Below are 18,939 nucleotides of genomic sequence, written 5' to 3' on the forward strand. Positions count from 1 at the left end.
GCCAAACAGTTGGCAGAGCAAACTGCTTTGTCACCTCACAGTTAAAGCCCTTGCTGTGGATTTGGCAGGTGAAGGGGGGAGGGACCAAAATGTCTTCTGTTGTTGGTGTGCCAGTTGTGTTTGTGTTTAACATAGGTTTTAACACTGACATCCAGGAGAAAAGGAGGTTTCTGTCCAAAGGCCCTGAGGAGATGGAGCTGCTTCCCTGCAAGCCTGGGTGAGGAGCCTCCAGGAGAGGTGAGCTCGCAGATGTGTCCCAGTGTGCAGCATCCTCTGTGAGCTTGCACTGACCTGCCTTTCTGCTCTGCGTGTGTGCTTTTTTGTGGGGGTGCCCTGATCCCTCCCTGTCAGCTGGAGGCAAGGCAGCTTCTGGATTTGCTCCTTGAAGTACAAAAGTCTCAAAACAAAACACGATGTCACCTAATTGCGAGAGCTGAAATTATTTATGGACCTGGCCTTTGGAGTCAGAGCCTCAAACTTCTTTAATTACCTTTGGGAATCTGTGCACAGGATACCACGGTGATGAGAATAATATTTGGAATTCAAGTCTTGTCTAGTGTGCTTTAGCAGCTGGAATGGGCAAGCAGCTGATTATGACCATAACAGCAATAATGCCAAAACCCTGCATGCACAGAGTTTGGAGCATTGGCTTTTTAATCAGATGCATAAAACTCTGGTTGTCTTTCTTAAGCTCTTCTGGAAACAAAATTTGGAAGGAAATCTCCTGTTCAATATTCAATGTCCCTATGTAATGTAAATCTTTACCTATAAAGCTCTTCACCAAAGGAGGAAAGACTAGAATGTAAATTGTTGTCCTGATATTGCTATCTGGAGCATTAATATACATCCACTAAAAACCAAAAACTGAGCATGCAAATTATTCCCACTACAGATCCATACCAGCATTGCTGAAATTTGCCTGAATCTACCACTGCTTGATTCAAACTTTCTAAAATCTCTGGGGACAACTTAAATGTTTAAGGTGATTTGTTTCTCCAGGGAAGCCATCCAGATTCATTAGCAGACCATGGCAATTGTCAGAACTGATGATATCTGGAGGCAATTGCTGTGTTCCCACTCACCTCTAAGGATCCACTGAGGCACAGCTACACAGGGCTCTCCATAGGATGATGTAAGACTTGGAACCACAGACAGCCCACATTCAGCCAGATCATAACAAAAATCTATCAGTCCCAGCCACGTGGGATTCATCTGAGCAAACAAACTGGTTGTCTAGTCTTGCTTTGGCACCACGGGGAAATTGGCACATTCAAGGCATGATTCATCCTGCCCTGAAGCTGATATCTAAAATAAGTCAGCTGAGCACGCTGTAAAAGTGCCTGTTTCCCTTCATGGTTACAAAGGATGGGAGGCTCAGTGAGGCACAGATGTCTCCAGTGTGGATGTTTTGAATTAGGCAAGATGAATCCTGTCTTATGCTGTATTTTTAAAAAATGCCTTGTGTGATGGATGCTCAGGTCTCAAATTGGAAGTACAAGTTCAATTAAAAAGCATAGTGTCCTCTAGGGCCCTCGAAGAAATGCCTTTGCTCTGAGTTCAACCCTGACCCAAAGCCCTGATATATCTTTTCCCAGTATTTAGTGACTATAACTTGACAGACAGTTCACTGTTTAGTCCTCTCTATCACTTTCCTTTAGCAGCTGAATTCAAAGATTTAGTGGATATTTTTGGAGTTTACTCACATAACTCTAAAATTGTTCGGACCAGGTAGCACAGACATTTCCCCCTTCTTCCACAAAGAGTTGTAGGACTTGTAACAATGAAAACATGACTTTGCCCCAGGTTGCTGTTTTCTTCCTTTTATTTTTTCCTTTGTCTTGTATCATCCATAACACTGTGATTGTGCCACAGCTCAGAGGAGAAGTTTTTTTGAGTAGTTTGGAACATCTTGAACTTTGATTTCTAATCAATTTGCACTAACAGCTATGGAAACCAGTACAACAAGCCAGGCCTTTTCTGTCTCTTTCTCTTTCTTACATTTGGAAAAATAAATCTGAGCAGCAATGTGAGCCTTGTATAATTACTCTTCCATTTTTATTTCTAGACTTGTCAATCTGGCAAGCGTCACAGAGCAGGATTAAAAGCTTTCTCCTTCTCTCTCAATCAGAGATTTCATTTGCTTCCATGTTTTGCAGTAAATATAATCAGTTCAGCAGGAGATGGTTTTGTTCTCTTCAGTGATGTCTTCCTTGTCGAGGGAATTCTTATTAGCAGCCCAGCTGGGAAGTCATTTGACAGGAGCCCCCAACACCGAGTGCCATTGCAGCTGTAGGCAGAGTGATCGGGGCTGGAGTCCCTGTGGGGCACCTGCAAGTGTGTCTCCCCAGCAGGAAACCCAAAGATTTCTACTCCTCCATTTCTGGTTGGGGTTTAGGGGCTCCAAACGAGGGTTGGAGTCAGACCTCCAGGTGGGAGCAGGGTGATGCCATATATCAGTTGCTGCCAAGAGCAAACTGTGCAGATTATCCTTAACTCCTGCTTAGTCCCAAACATGGGGTCTCTGGGAAGCTCCTCCAACCAGACACAGTCCACAGCCAGGGACACAGGGAGTTTTGCTCTTTTCCCCTGGGATTGGTCCCAGTTTGGTGGGAGGGGAGGTGCTGGAGCATGGCAAGGCTTGGCTGTGGGATGGGGGGGCCTGGACTGAGGGCTGTCAGTGTGGATAGCGAATTATTTAACTCACTGTAGAGGAGAGAAATAAAGGAATTTTTGATTAGTGAAGAATTGTACTGTGGGCATTTAGATATCTCTAAGTTTAGACAGCAGCAGAGCAGAGAATTTAAATATTGCTTTCTGTGCATTTAAGCACCTGAATTCCACTGGCACTCCACTTAGTTTGTCTTTGTCCTTTTTTTCACCCTGACTTGCAAGCTCTGTGCCTTGATTTCCAACACATAAACATAACACAAAATACAATAAAAAGAAATTGGAAACACTTTGGTTAAGCCTTGATGACAGCTGGTATGTAAATGCAAAGACTTCAGACTGTTTCTCAGTACAGAGCAACCCTTAGCACTTTGTTGTTTATAACTTTTGCATGGTCAGACCCATGGATATGCCAGTGGTTCGGTGCTTTCACTGATTGCTTCATTTCTCAGCATCTGAATTCGAGAACAATATGTGGTTTCATGTAGTGTAAGTCCTTTGCCAATTAAGCAAAAAAAGCAAACCTACCCCTAAACCCCAAGGATTTGTTTTTTCCCCTTATATCTTTTCCAACAAGTTTAATCCCTTTATGAGGACAAGGTTGTGTATTTTTTTACTTACTGACTTTGCAAAAGTCAACCTAAGAGTTGATATTTCTATTCTTTCCTGTTGTCATGACTAATAAATATTCTGTGGTGGGGCCTGAGCTGACAGTTGTGATGAAGAGATGGGGTGGCACAGAAATACTTGATCCTCTGTGGCTGTGCTGACAGCTGGTGTGGACTGGCACGGCTCCAGTGGAGATCTGGCCCCTGGTCCTGGATTCGTACAGGGAATCCATCTGCAAAGGCAGAAGCCATTTTACAAACTGCATTTTCCCTTCAGCCTGACAGGTTTTAATAGCTGATATCAGGGTGCTGTTGCACCATAGAAGGTATTGTAGAAACTCATAATTAAGAGCAACCTTGCTTCATAAAGCTCTTAATTTAAGCCAAGAACAAATGGACATCAGAGGATGCAAGGGAAAAGCAGTCTGGTTTTGCAAGCAGGTGAGGTTTTCAGCGCTGTGCTGCTGGTATCCGAAGGAGAACGGTCGAAGCGAGGAGCTCGGGAGCGCTCCTCTCCTGACAAGCGAGGAGCGGCTGCTGATGCAGCCGGGCAGCCAGCATCCATCCCGCCCAGCGAGGCCGCAAGCTGTTGCGCAGCCCCTCGCCAGCCAAGAGCAGAGCGAGCCAAGCGCCAGCCCGGGAGCCAAGCGTGGCGATCCAGCTGCCGCTTTCGGGGAGGGGACGCGGGGCTGGGCGCCTTGGCCGGGTTGGCAGCGGAGCCCGGCAGCCTTGGCCAAGCTGTGCCCCTGGAGTGCGCGGCCGCCGGCAGCGCTTCTGAGGCTCGGAGATAAAGAGGTTGTGCCGGGACCGCTTTCCACACAGCAATTAACAGGAAGAGACCGCACCGAGCAAATATTCCAATTGCCGATCCAGGAGGTGCCAATATGTTTTGCCGTTCCGCGATTGTGTTCTGGAGGCGGCAGCAGGGCTGCTACACTGAAGGGTCTGTTCAGTTGGCATTTCTACTATAAACCTAATTTTTTAGGGGTTATAATTCGGCCGTTTTTAATTAACGAGGGGATTAAAGTTGGCACACGGGCACTCAAGCACTGTTTGTTGCTGGTTTAATTTATTTTTTTCTAATCCAATCTGTTAGGCCCATCTCAAATAATATTCTTTGTTTCCACTTGCTGGGATTGACTTTAAAGACCTTTAAAGATCTCTGTGCATATGTGTGTGCCTATATGTATGCATAAGAGAAAAGAGATTTATCAAGGTGAAGAACCACATCAGAGAGGGTGAGCAGGTTGCTGAAAGATCCCACATTCCCAAAGCTACCATAACTCATAGCAATGATGGGCTGGAACAGGGAATGCAGAAGCAGTTGCAAATTTTTTTGCTGAATTTTGCAGAATGTTGTCCACTTGGGACATGCAAAAACTTTTTTCCGAACTTGGGCATCATTTTTATTCACTATACTTTGATAAATAAGTATCAGTATTGCATAGCTTCAAAAAGAACCAGGCAGCTTGCTGGTAAGTCACTACTAGAATACATAAAGCCATGTAAATACAATGATACTGTAAGTAATGTAAATAGATGATGTTATTCTAAATCCAAAAAGTTATAGGGCCATAAACCTCTCAACATTAGAAAAATTTATTCCAGTTCTCTATTATCCCAGCCACTGGAAATTTTTTTCCTCATATTTAAACTGAATCTCCCTCTTACCTTAATCCTATTAATTGTCCTATATCCCCTGGACCTGGAAAACAGTCTGTCCCTTGCCTTTTTGCAGCATGCTTTTCATGTGCCAGAAGGCCATCGCCTCTTGCTCGTCCTTGCTTCTTGGGGCTTTCCAGCTTTCCCAACACAGCCTCTGAAAATCTGTCTATCTTTTAAAAAAAACTGTGTCTCACTTCTTTATACCTGGTCCAGCCTTCCTGGGAGTGATGAAGATTTTGTGTGAAGTTTCAGCAGAGCCCTTGCTGCTGTCCCTTCAAGCTCAGCAATACTATGCCTGTCTGTCCTTCTGCTCTTTCACAGATGTTTTCTCAAGCATCATCCACAGATGACCACGACACATGGAGTATGCTACTGGACTTTCCAGGAGGAATGGCACTATCTCTGCTTTTGTTCAAGTGCTTCACACAAAGACCCAGTGGGAAGGGTCTGCAGCTGGCTGCATTTGAACCCTCGAGCTGGTGCCTGGTAGGTCCTTTGTTGCTCATGAGACCAGAGCTCTGTGGTGAGTAGAGGGATAAGAGTGAAGTTTAAATCCCTTGCACTCTACACTGCTCTAGCAAAAAGCCTGCTGGCCATGTGAACAACACTTGCATGGTTGATAGAGCCCGTTCTTCACAACACAGACATCCTTTGCTCTTACCAAAAGTCATATTCTAGATCAGCAGGTCTGCAGGTTTGTCCCAGCTTTGGCCACAGTGTCTGGGCAGGCCCAGGAGTCACTGAGCTGGTTTGGTAATCACCATGAACTACTTCCATCTGTCTGTGATGCCTGTCAGTTTGTTGGCCAGGGGCCATCCCAGCTGATGTCCATCTTCATCCTGTGGCTGCTCTCCCATCTTGGTAGATGGACCAAATGAAAATCCTTCATACAAATCAGATGGGTAACAAAGGATGGGTTGTCCTTTTAGTTCAGGAACTTAGGGTGGGTTTCAGCTTGGAGTGACACCTACATTAGGTCTCTCTGTATATGCTGAAGTCTTTAGTTCTCATTATTTTCAGTGGAGATGAAGCTGATCTAGAGAGCAGCACAGTCAGGGTGTGACTCCATTCAGAGGTGACACAACACCCAGAAGTCCAGAGCACTGTCCAATAAATGTTGCTGCCTTCTGCTCTCTGAATGGGAAAATTCCTTGTGAAGCTTTGGTTCCTCTCTCCAATTCTTCTCTCCTGGTGGCAACTGGGTGGGAGGCGAAGGGCAAGAGTGGGGTGTTCCTTTCCTGTGAGGGCTATTTCTGATTTGGGGATTTGAGGAAGGGTGTTTTTGAGGAAGTGTGGCAGTTTGCACAGCCTGGGGGTTGTTTGTCTCCTATGAATGCTCTGGCCGGGAGCAGTGAGGCCGCAGTTTGAAGGGGTGCAGCAATCACTGCTCCCCAGTGTGATGGGTTTGTCATGCAGGGTAGTGCTGCTCCTGGGGTGTGTGTGTTTGTCAGTTGAAATTTTTCTGCAATTTTCTTGACAGGAGTGTTGAGTGACATGTATTCCCTCAGGAGATATTTCCATGTTTTTATTATTCTTCAGGCTTCTGTGACATTTCCCAAGTCCAGTTGTTGGAGCCTCAGGTTTGATAATCTGCACAAGGTGCCAGCAGGGATAATTTGGTCCTTCAGCAGCAATTATGTTGACTTCTGCAGCTCATGGTATGCACAGTTTGGGAGTGGGTTTCTCATGTAAAACCTTAAAACCCACAGTGGAAACCTGTGCTACTGGGTGCTCAGTGACACCAGGTCTGGCACAACTTTTCATTCCTGTGAATCCCAACAATGGCTTGAAAATGAAGATTAAAAAGAAAATGAAAACTGCTTTTGCCTTCATTTTGGGTAGAGGTACATACAGGACTGAAATTTTCAAGCTTTCAGTGATACACAAAGTACAAAAACAATTCCAGGAATGCTGGCCAGTGGGAAAAGCACCACTTACTGTGAGTTTCTTGGTAAAATCATGACAGTTGACAACACTAAGCAGCAAACAAAAGCTAGATAAAACAAACTGCTCTTCTGAGTAAGTTATCACTGCTTGCACTTCTCTGGACTGAATATTGACATGTTTTAGAAATATCTGGTTGGCTGTGAAAGTTTACTTGTCCCTGGACTTTAGATGTCTCTGATGACCCTGGTTTATAGTGAAGGGTTGTCGATGGATAGTTCATGGAGTTGTTCCATCTTTATCACGGTGAAAAGAGGGGATGTCATGGTTTATCCCCAGCTTCTTGGGGTTTAGCCCCAGCTAAGTACCTCACAGTTGCTCATCCACTCCCACCCCCTGCCCCAATGGGGAGAAAAATCAGAAAAAAAGTAAAACTCATGGATTGCAATAAGAAGAGTTTAATAATTGAAACAAAGTAAAACATAATAATAACAACATTTATAATGACAGTGATAATAACAGTAATGAAGAGGAGAGAGAGAGAGAGGAATAAAATATAAAAAAGTGATGCAAAACACAATTGCTCACCACTCACTGGCTGATGTCCAGCCTGTCCCCAAACAGCTGTTGGACACCCCTGGCCAACTCTCCCCCAGTTTATATAATGAGCATGGTGTCCTGTGGTATGGAATATCCCTTTGGCCAGCCTGGGCCAGCTGTCCTGGCCGTGCACCTCCTCACTGGCAGAGCCTGGGAAACTGAAAAGTCCTTGACTTAGAGTAAATTCTACTTAGCAACAACTGGAGCATCAGTGTCTTACCAACATTATTCTCATCCTAAATCCCAAACACAGCACTGTACCAGATACTAGGAAGAAAATTAACTCTATCCCAGATGAAACCAGGAGAAGCCACCTTTTTTTTTGTTGGTTTGTTTTTGGGTTTTTTTTCAGCCTGAAAGTGCATCTACACCAATGGTTTGATTTTCAAGTTGCCCTGGGCCATCTGTGCTGTGCCCATGGGTGCAGCTGCATTTGTGTAGGTTCATTCCCCAGCTTGTTTCCCCCTACATACAACTCTGAGGGTAGTTTGCTCCAGGAACTGCTTCTCACTTCTTCTCTTGACTCCACCGAGATTGGTCCTCTCTGCCCTTGTATCCCTCTATAACGCACCCTGAGGTAATTTTGAATATTTTCAGTAAATTGGGGTGGGATTAAATTAAGTTCTTCCTATTTCTGGCCAGAGGAAGAATGACTGATACAGGTACCTGAGATGTGCCACCAACCACTTTGGAAAAAGATAAAACCTACCTTATCTGTTATTGTTGCTTTTGTTATTATTATTATACTGAGAACCCACTGAGGCCCTCTTATTATGTTGTTAAAGTCAACGTTTCCCCTCTGCGCTTCATTCTCCAACTTGGAAAAAATACAGAATTTTTTGATAAAGTTATGCTGATAATACTGCTAATTAGTTTCTCATCTTTAAAAAATATGACTGCAGGCAATTGGAGCAATCTCTTTGTTGCAGGACACTATAGGCTGAAATGTCTGGATGCTTGATATCCTCTGCAGGGCTCTCACAACATGCTAATTTGTCCTTGCAGCAGAGTTCATTTTTATAGGTCTTTGCCACTCTATTTTGCAAATCCATTATGTCAAAATAGGATCAGTCATATGTGCACAAGATGCAGGCCTCCACCAACACATATAGAGATGTTTGTGTGCATGTTCACCCACAAAATACGTTAAAAAAATAAATCCAAAGATATGTGTGTATGCAGATATTTATGTACACACACTGATTTATTTATATTTCATATTATTTAGTGAAATAAAATGTTTAATGAAATTAAATATGAATTTTTTATAATTATCTATAATATGTGCATACACATGAAATTTGACATCTATTTAAGAACTCAGCATGTGAAAGGCTAATTTAACTTGTAGGGCTCAGCTCTTCTAGGGAACATTTCACTCTCATTTCACTTAAAATATATAGTTTACAGCCTCCATTCAACACATACAGATTGCAAGCTTAAGTTGTATGCTTGCCTATGCATTTCCTAGCACTTCCGTCTGAACACTCATTTTCATTTACTTTCAATAACTATCATCTGTCATTTTTAAAAGTTGCATAATAATGTGGTTGGTTCATATGAAAAGTGATGTTTGCTCTAAATTTGGCTATGATTTTGACATTGCTGTTAATATTTTTTTGTAAGCTTGACACCCACAAGCTGAAAAGACAGGTGGTAAGTTTATTTTTTTAAACTTCCATTTCAACACCTCCCCCCACAATTAAAAAAACAAAAAGTCACATGGAACATTTCCAACACATTCACTGGAATTTCTATATTCCTTCTCAGAAAAATTTCACTGAGAAAAAGGAGAAAGGCTGAGTTTTTTACCCCTTTGGATTAAAAAATTGTACTTTTCAGTTGCTGAGAATTAAAAATATTCCTTATCCAATGAAAACCATCAGCTGAAAGATTATTTCTTCCCTGGTCCTGATGTATGTCCTGGCTTCTCCTTTTTGCTGAGCCTGTGCATCATTATACAAAATCAGTTTTTTTTCCTCTCTCCTTCTCCAGATGCTGGAGCACAGTAACAGAAGGGGCTCATGGTGTTGCATCTTCACACAGCTGAGAAATGGGAATATCTTGTTCTGAGCAGCACCTTGTGGCTCCCAGAGCTGCCAGGAGCTACAAGTGAAATGTTCCAAACACAGAGTCTTGTGGCAAATATCCCAAACATGAAGTTCTGTGCCAAAAAATAAAAAAAATTCCTTTTGAAATGGCTGAACTGGGTGGTTTTTGCCTCCATCTTTTTGAATTTTGAAAATAGTACATGGAAAGTAATTTCCAGTGTTTGAATACGTGGCTTTAGAGCATTTTCAAGAACACGCTTTGGAAAAGGAGCCATGACATCTTCCATTAAGAACAACTCCAACAGGGATTTTGAAAACTTTTTTAAAATTCAGTTTGTTTAAAGTTTTCTTTCTCTCTCCTGCCTTTGTCTTGGTTACTCTCCTGAAGAGCCAGCTGTGGCAGAAGGAAAAGTTTTGCATATCTTTTCCTTCTTGTTTTCCAAGAAACTTACAAGCTGGTTGTGAATCACACTGAAAATGATTCTGTTTTCATTAATGGGGCCAAAGCTAACAACAATCCTAAATGATGTTCCTTCTAGGACTGTCCTGGCCAAGAACAAACAAGCTTTCCTATTTAGTTCAGTCCCTGCTCAAAAGTAGTTTCTGATCACATGGGAGCTTTTTTATCATTCTGATGGTATTGCTTCTATTTGGAATCTTCAAATTTTTTATGACAGCTGAAAATTAGTAAATCTCAGAGAAGGAAACATTAAACACTTGTGAGCTTTGGGGGTGCTCTTTTTCTTATTTTTTTTCCCCCTCCTTCTTCTGATTCCAAAATCTTTACTGCATTCTACTCAAAACTGTTATATCTTGTTTGCCCTTTTGAGGGTGCAAACTGTTCCCTTCTCCAAGCCCATGGTCTTGTGGTAGGTGTGAGGATGTGTGGGCAGGAATCTGGGGCTGGAGGGGGTTAATTTCTGTGGGGCCATGGTGAGTTCAGCAAAGGTCGGTTGTGACCTGGAGCAGTTGCCAGCTCTTCTGTCACAGATGTACAGAGAGTTGGTTGTGACATTTTTCAACTGTCAGGGAGTACATTATCCCAAATACCACAGGTAATTGCTCTTAGGCTTTGTTGGCTTTTTTTTTTTTTTTTTTGCCACCAGTTTTCTGTTGTAAGGATAAGGATAGGGATAAGGAAGATCTGGTGCTGTACCCACATTGCCCTGGACCCAAGATGAGCTGTGAGGGTTGGGCATGTTTTTCCCAAAGCCTGAGACTACCTGAACACGTGGGAGCTGCAGGAATGTGTCCCTTATTCAGGGGCACATTTGCACAGCTTGTTGGTGATGTGATGAGTGGTGTCCCGGTTGCCCAGCAGTGGAAAACATGGGAGCATGTTGAGTTTCAGGATCACTGGGCTGGCTTTGGATGAGAAAGGACATGAACATTTGAATGCAGGGCACGCTGGAGAGGCTGTGAGTGGATAGTGATGGGAAGGATGACTTTAGGGAGGGCTGGGTTAGATAATAAACGGTGAGGCTGCCAGTAGCAGAGACAAAAGGGGTTTTTGGATGAAAAGGCAATTATTTAATCAAAAGGGAAGTGGAGGGGAATAAATACGAGGGGAATGACAGACTGGTGCTCTGGAGTTGCCTCCCTCTGACTGGTTGGACTCTGACCGCCTGCCCTACCTGTCAGCTACTGTCTCACACTGGCTGCCCTGCTGCCTCCACTGCTCCTGCCTTTATTTCACCCAGTGGATTCTTGTCTTTAGATTGACTGGTTGGTTGGCTGTTCTTCAGATCACCTTCTCCATCAGTTCCCCCCCTCCAGCTTGTCATCACATTCATTATTTTCAGCCCCCACCGCCTCTGCTGCTTTTCTCCTGAGATGTTTCACTGGCCCTGGTTAGCTCTGAATTGCCAAATCCTGACTCAGCTTTCACCAGACAACCATGTTTTATATCTTTACTGGCTAATCATGTCCCATCCTTACATCCATTGTGGCTGGGGATGGGTGGGCAGGCACTGAAGGCCACCCTGGTTCCCCACAGGCACGGGAGGCTGGTTTGTGCTGAAACCCATCCCAGCTGTTCATCTTGGCCTTTCATTTTCACTCTGATACAGCTACAAGGACAAACCAACATCTCCTGGCCTCCATCAGTCAGGATGGCCTCTCCTCTGAGATCCTTAAAGGCCGCTCTTTGTACCTCAAGGCCAGCCTGGTATAAAAGCCTTAGCCAACTAAATCCATGATTTGACTTTAACTAAGCCCCCCTCTGTCCTCCTCTCCCAGTCTTGCTGAACTGGGGGCTGAGCCCACCTCTCTTCTGAAACAAAGGAAATGGGCAACATCACAACGAGGGGAAGTCTACTGCAAATGATGGAAAACCTCTTCTAACAATCATTTGCATTTTTTCCAGGCATGAACCCCCCACCTTGGGCTCACAGGCAGCCCAGCACCCTGTGCCTTGTCTCACTCACCATGGCCCTTGCACCACTGTGGGGCTGATTCCTGTGCCAGGCTGGGTGTCCCAACGTGCCTGCAGACCTTCTTGGGCTCAGCTGGAGAGGGAGATGGGAATGTTATTTTTCCCTTATGTTGAGGAGTCTCTTTCACCTCTGACTAGTTCCCTTTTGCAGGAGATTCTGTACATGAGGCTTCATCAGAGGATAAAAATTGATGCCTCCCAACATATCTCCCACTCATGTACTCTGTAGCTGAGAGCTTCCTTGCTGGGTGATGTGGCAGAGAGCCTGGGCAAGACAGAGCATCCTTTCCCAGTGATGGGGGCCACCCTGGGCAGCCCACAGCCACCACCAGCATCTTGGGGTCTCGTCTTAGACCTGTCCTCCAAACAACTGCTACTTGTTGGTTATGCAGAGCAGGTAATTTTTGCATATCTATTAACAGCTAGAGGAAGGGCAGGAGATGCTTTCATCACTGAAGAGTGATGTGCTGTTTCTCCAGAGGGTTCCCTTGTGCAACACACAGAGGCTCAGGGTTGGCTGACCTCCTTGTGAGCCCAGAGCTCACAAGGATGTTCAAAGGTCCAGGAAATCCTGGCCGAAGGGCTCAAGCTGTGATGTTTGATTATGTTCAGAGGGAACTTAACATATTTAAACTGATCCTGCCATGCACTTTCTCACAGATAAGAGGCCTCTTCCCTGGGCAATGGGTGCATGGGGTGGTTGGGTATTGCCTGGGTCACTAAAGGTGTTTTTGCCCAACTGCTTTCAGGCAGCAGGAGCTCTGCTGTGCTGGCTGAAAGCTGCCTAGCAAAGGATGTCTTTAATCTGTGCCACGTTAACCATGGCCACGGGGCTTTGTTTTGTCAGGGCATGAATGGATGATATCAGGGCAGCCCACAGAACCATGCACTCAGTGGAGTCAGGTCTATCTGCAAGGCTGAGGGAGAAACAAGTCCTCCAGCTCCCAGACTTGCATAATGGCTTTTCCTTCTCTAAAGAAAATAGGCTGTATTTGCCAGGAAACTCACCTGAGCTACCTTTTAGGTGAAGGAATGAATGCCAAACACATTAAATACAAATCATTTGCTCATCTCTGGAAGTGTTCAAATCCAGGTTGGATGAGGCTTTGAGCAGCCTGGTCTAGTGGAAGGTGTCTCTGCCCATGGCAGGGGGTTGGAACTGGAGGATCTTTAAGGTCCCTTCCAACCCAAACCATTCTGTGATTCTATTTTCATTCTAAGTCTGAGCCAATTATAATCATACAAAAGAATGAAGCATCAGGAATTAGAGCCTTACCTTCATGCCTGGCCGTGCAAGGTACCAGCTGAGAGTCCTTTGCAACTGAAAGCAAGGAAAAAACATCAGAAGGTGGGATTCCGTAAGAGACACACCAGAGTGGGATTTGTGAGACCTGGACTAGCTGGTTGGTCTTTGCCATCTGTTTCCACTCTTTGCCTGACTCATCTCTTTGGGCTTCAGGTTCTTTGGCACATGGGATATCTCTTCCCATCCATCTTCAGAGAGTCTTGGGGCTCATCTCTGGGCTGTTGGTGTTATAAGCAGCATTTCCACTACACTGAAAATACTGCAAGTCCAAGAGTATTTTCAGAAATGGATTGAATCTAGAAACAAACTACATTTCCAAATATTTAATCTGAACTTGGTGAAAACATTTTGCTTTGAACTGTTCCTAACTGGAAGAGGTCAGTCCTTTTAAAACGTCTATTTTTTATTTTACTTAAAAATTTCATGTAAAAATAATTTTCACGTTAGGGAAGCTGCTTCTCTTTAATGTAAACTTCCATTTCTGTTGCACTGTGACCCTGGCACAGCCATCTCCAAGCTGCTTTTCTCTGTGGCTGCAGATGGCTGGGTGGCAGATGTGCTCTCATCTGACAAGTGGCTGGATTTTAGTAAGGGAGTGAGAGATCCCCAGTAGCCATTAAAGTCAACGTTCATCACCAGTTACTTTATTCTAGTGGCTTAGAGAGTGCAATTTTAATTTCTTGAAGAAGAAACTGCTGTAATTCTGTGTCTCCTCTGTCATATGAGAGTGCGCTGGAGCTTTCATTAATCGCTGTAAGCTGCTGAGAGATCATAAGCAGGAAAGTGCTTGAAAGAGCAAAACAATCTAAACATCACAAATTTCAACAAGAAAAACTCAAAATCACTGTAAAAATCAACTTCAGAATTGAAAGTTATAATTATTTTATACTTCTTGTAACTGAGAACTTATGGATGGAAAGAAGAGCAGATTCAGCCTCTGAGGGCTCATGGCATTTGCTTGATTGCTCTCTCAGCTCAAGCCAATGTCATCTAAAATGTACCATCAAAAAGACATCAAAAGGGGCATTCTAATCAAAAGTGACCAAATCCAAGTTCAAAAATTACATCTGAATTCACATTTCAGCTCTGGGCAGCAATACTGTAAAACATCACGGTGATGGGACTTGGAAGATCCCTCCTGATGCTCAGTTTTTGTCTGGAAAAGACCTTTTAGAGGTTTCACTTCCATATTGAAGACAAAACGGGGGTGGAAATCTGAGTTTGCTTAAATTACCTAAGAATCCTTTCTTGGTCTTACTTCTCCTTCAGGATGTGGTTTCTAGTTCCAGAACAGCAACAGATGGTGAGGAAAACAGACCAGCCATAGGAGAATGGGAAACAGCACTACAGGAACTATACCCTTTATAACACCCATAAAGAGAGCCTTTATGCTGCAAGGCCCCTAGGAGAGGGACATGTCATGCCTGTTATTTATCTACTTGACCAGGACATCGACTTTTTTTACTACAGGAGTCATTTTCAGATTGTTCCTAAGAAATCAGGAGGCTGTAGGCAGCACTGGATCTCCTGATCTGAAGGGTCTTTTTCCAGAAGAAAACTGAGGATAATATCTGGAGGCTCTCCTTTCAAGACCCCATGGCCAAAATCCCAATGGGAGAAGGTGGGCAATGTTTGTGGTTTTTTGGTGGCCTTTTCTTTTTTTTTTTTTTTTAATTTCCTGCCCCTTGCTTAAATATGTTGTTATTTGGAAGAATCTGCTAAATGGGCCTGTGCAAAACCCCCCCTTGGATTCAGCTCCCGTGGTGTTGCTGAGTGCCAGGCACCAAGCACAAAGTGCACCATTTGTGCTGTGTCATCAGCTTCCTCTGTTGCTGGGGATTATTGCTTCTCCATGGCTGGATGCTTCTATCTTTTAAAGCAGAACAATCAGGAATAAAGAATGTCAAATGAGAAATGAACTATGAAGGACAAATATTTCAATTCCTGCGCAAACAACCTGTCCTTGCTAGCCCTAGATGATGGTCTGTGAGCAAAAAAAGAAAAAAAAAGAAGAAAAACACATTATCCAAGTACCTGGATAAGCACACCGATTTCATGTTTATTTATGAAAAAGAAAGGCAACTCCTGGCCTGCAATCCTCAAAAGGATCATTGTCTTATCTAATTTGGTCTCCTCTGTAGGAAGCCTATTGTTTCCACCCTGTTTCCTGCTTGAAGTTTTGTCAGGTTTCCACTTCCCATCATGGCTGGTTCAACCATGCAAATGAATTCCTACAACTCTGCATGACATATCAGTTATTAAAGATTATGCTGGCAGGTCAGAAGAACTTAGAAGATCATGTGTGGCAGGGTGTAAGCCTGAGCACAGGATCTGTGCCATCCGCTTGGTGGAGGTGGCCTGTCCTGTAAAGACTGAAGCCTTTTCAAAGGCTGCAGGTCAGTCAGCCCTGATCACCAAAAACTTTGAAAGTCTTTGTCTCCTTGCTTTGGAGTGCCTGATGACAAGTCAATAGAGGAGATAAAAAGATCTGTCTGGGTCTCTGCCTAATTAAGAATTTACTGCTGCATCATATGCACTAAGTGCCAATGAGGGCGAACACAACATGTGTTTAGTTTATGACATTGGTTTTCTTTGTCATATATGAATACCCAGAAAATAGCTTAAAAAAAGATGAAGCAGTGATGCTATGAATAATTAAATCACACTGAACTAGAGGCTGGTAGCTATGTGGCACTGCTTCTGTTGAACTGGGTTTGGTCATTTGTGATTTGTAAATGCAAATATTGCTGACTCTGGGAGTCCTTTGTAAAGAGACCTGTTGCTTTTTTTGTGACTGAAAGAATAATACAGATAGATTTTGAACAGCTGGACTAAAACAGTTTTACCTGGCTCCCACGCACAGAACGATGCTTCTGAAAGTTGCACTGCAGGCTCACATTTGAATGAGACTCTATTCTGGGAACAGAACAAACTAATTTCTCATTTTGCCATTTATTAGCCAATTGTGTGAAACCATTTTTCATGTTTTAATTCACTCTGCATTAGCAGGGTGTTCATCTTTCTGACCCTCAGGCCACATTTTGCCTTACTACTTCCACCTCTTCAAAGAAAGGAGTTACTAGTAAAATCTACCTCTCCTCTGAAAATGGGGGACACAGAGAAGGCAAGTTCCCACCTCGGTGAGCCTGGATGCTTTGTGTGTCTGGGGAAGCGCACGCTGTTTTTCCTGCCCTCAGCCCTGGTGTACTAACAGAACTCAGCAACTGGAGCCTTTTCTCTCTTCTGCATTATCTGAAAGGAGTGATCATTAATTTCTAATTGTAGTACACACGGTGTAATCCCACTGCTGTCAGGCTGTGCTCTTGCTTACCCATGTGTAACCTCCAGGAGACACTTTATTACTCTTGATGGATGACCCTGGAATAGCTCATCTTGACTTTCAGATCCTAAGCTGCATTTACAGCCCTGGAAGATGAGAATCTGGAGGAGAAACATTTTGCTAGTAAACAGAGCAAATGAACATACAATAAACCTCTGAGACACAGTAATCCCAGAAACCCATGACATTGTTAGTAATGGGTCCCTTTCAAAGTGAAGCCACACTTCATGCCCCAAAGCCTCCAGAATTATGTTTGGGTAAACTGTAGACATCACATTCCTTGGAGGGCAATAGCTTGTATCTTCCATTTCTCTGATGCAACCTATTTTTTTTCCCTTTATCAGAGATGGATGTGGTTCCCTTAAGAATCCTCATTTAAGTAGCTTCAATCTTTTTTCCACTTTACACCTATTGATCTTCTGGGCAGGATGGGCACTCTGGTTAGTGGAAAATTTTAGGGTTTTGCAGTCAGTTTTTACTCTCAGGAAGGATCGTAGAATGACAGAATGGTTTGGGTTGGAGCGGACTTTAAAGATCACCGAGTTCTAACCCCCCTGCCATGGGCAGGGACACCTGCTGCTGGACCAGGTTGTTCCAAGCCCTGATGGAGCTTTGTGTGCTTGGGTTCCTGGCTTTAATGGCCAGTGTAAGGTTTTGAGCTGTTTTATGGCATCCCTGGTAAGCGCTCCAACAGCACTGGGGAGCTGCTGATCTGCAGTGAGTTCTCTCACACTCAGTTTGATCTTAGAAACCAAATCCCAGCTCAACCACCATGGCTCAGGTTCACAAAGCATGTGGGATGCCCCCTCCCCGCATGCCGCAGGGCACGCACCCAGGAGCTGCCTAGTCCTTCCTTGGGAGGAGGCACATCAGCATTGCAGAATCCATCCAATGTTTGGGGCTGCAGGGCCCACATCCCATTTGAGGGAGTGGGGTGGGATCTACTGCTGCTGCTGAGTCTTGTGCCTGGAGTTTACAGTTGTGATATCAGGACACTGTTGTAATTTTCAGTTTAGCAGTTTTCAGTGCTTTAATAGACTGTATTTCTGAAACTTTGCCTTCCTGATCTACAAGTGTTATTGATTATAATGTGTTGGATTGCAGCTGGAACAGTAATATACTCATAATGGATTTAAATTTTTTTTATTTTTTATTTTTTAACCAGACTTGGGGGTTAAGTGGATACTACATTATGCCATTGTTATAGCTACAATATTATTTTTCTTTAACCAGGATTGTTTATTATGCAGGCACTGAAGCACATATGTGGAACAAATGAATCTGATATCAAATTAATGCTGCGATCAGGTTCCCCCCCCTTCCCTCTTTAGTTGCCATAACAATCTGTGATCTTGAAGCAACAATAAAATTAGAATTGCATTAAAGGTGTTTACATCATGTACACTCTGTATCCCATTATTGTTTTTCACTGTAATAAAAGCATTGAGTGTTTGCTTTGGAATAGAACACCATTACATCTCTTGCCTTGCCACGTCTCACACTGCTTTTTGCAGCCAAAACTTGTTTGTTTTTTTTGTTTTGAGAACAGAGAAGGTTATTCTGGGCTGGAACTTCTGGGGGAGGGATGATTATGTTTTTTAAGATAATGTTCATCTTTTACTTGTAGGATGTAATTTTGGGTGTGCTACCTTGGGATTTCAGAACTTCAAAGAATTGCATCTCTGCTTTTAAATGTGTGGCAAATCTCCACCCTGATGGTTGTGGAAAGTACATCTTCTAGTGGAAAGTATGTCTTCTAGCTCTTCACCTTACTGACAAAAAGCAAATTAAAGGAAGAAGATTTTGTCAGCCTGTGTGTGTGTGTGGGTCACATGCGTGAGTACCGATGTATGTATGAATTAACTTCCTGTCCTCACAACTGCACAAGCTTCTGCCCCTGGGGACAGAATGAAAGGAAAAACATGACAGATGTTAGTCATATTGCCTGGTGCATGACTTGAAAGTGCTCTGGTAGTTCAGCTATGAGCATTATGGAAAAACATTTATGGAATAAAGAGGCTGTTATCTCCAGATCTTGGCTGTGCTGGGCATCACGGAGCTCCTTTACTGCTGCTCCTATCCAGTTTGGCACATTATTCCTTGCTGTGACACCTTTCTGTGTAGCCTTTGTAGATAATCCTTGTGATAAAGCTTCCTTCAGAAAAATGGAAGTCTTTAATTTTTAAATACATAACGTGATCACCTTATGCTAAGGCTGGACTTGAATAGAAATACCATGAGAAGATATTCCTTCTCCACCTGCTAAGCCTGCTGTTCTCAGATGAAAACCACCCTTTGACTTTTTTTTTTTTTTGCAAGTTTATCCTCTGTTAGGAACACAGGATCCATCTATTTATGAACATTGTATGTGATTATTTCCCTGA

At 43.5% G+C, this 18,939-nt stretch overlaps 1 long non-coding RNA gene across 1 annotated transcript; it reads left to right on the forward strand.

Annotated features, from left to right (window-relative positions):
• The first annotated feature begins 4,026 nt into the window (after positions 1-4,026).
• On the forward strand, positions 4,027-9,583 carry LOC125325128. Its single transcript, XR_007203215.1, has 3 exons — positions 4,027-4,218; positions 5,262-5,426; positions 9,420-9,583. It is a non-coding gene; the product is annotated as an uncharacterized LOC125325128 (long non-coding RNA).
• Positions 9,584-18,939: the final 9,356 nt, after the last annotated feature.

Source organism: Corvus hawaiiensis, chromosome 4 (assembly GCF_020740725.1).
Source record: "Corvus hawaiiensis isolate bCorHaw1 chromosome 4, bCorHaw1.pri.cur, whole genome shotgun sequence".
Classification (NCBI taxonomy): Eukaryota; Metazoa; Chordata; class Aves; order Passeriformes; family Corvidae; genus Corvus; species Corvus hawaiiensis.